This window comes from Pterocles gutturalis, unplaced genomic scaffold (assembly GCF_000699245.1).
Source record: "Pterocles gutturalis isolate BGI_N339 unplaced genomic scaffold, ASM69924v1 scaffold21146, whole genome shotgun sequence".
Classification (NCBI taxonomy): domain Eukaryota; kingdom Metazoa; phylum Chordata; class Aves; order Pterocliformes; family Pteroclidae; genus Pterocles; species Pterocles gutturalis.
Window position 1 is genome coordinate 39,019 of NW_010103565.1, and position 265 is coordinate 39,283.

The 265-nt window shown below is 67.5% G+C and overlaps 1 protein-coding gene across 1 annotated transcript in view; it reads left to right on the forward strand.

The window, feature by feature from the left end:
* The window catches only part of LOC104471421 (ankyrin-1-like), a gene marked incomplete at its 3' end in the record, with an annotated part of 37,279 nt that overhangs the window by 31,702 nt on the left and 5,312 nt on the right, over positions 1-265 (forward strand).

Below are 265 nucleotides of genomic sequence, written 5' to 3' on the forward strand. Positions count from 1 at the left end.
TGACCCCCTCCTTGGCCCTGGCTGCAGCCCTTTACCTGGGGGCTGCATGCTTCAAGGGGACCAGCCCTGAGAAGGGGGTGGCCTGGGGACAGCCTGCCCCATGGTCCTCTGCTCAGCATCGCTCCCCTGTAAGTCTCAGTGAGGGATTTCGGGGCTCATCTCTGGTAGCACCCTGGGGAACGTGCCATCTCTTCTGCCCCAGAGCTGCGGCCGGGGCGCGAGGCAGGGGCTGGGGGGATGCCTGGTCCCCTCCTGGCCCAGCCCT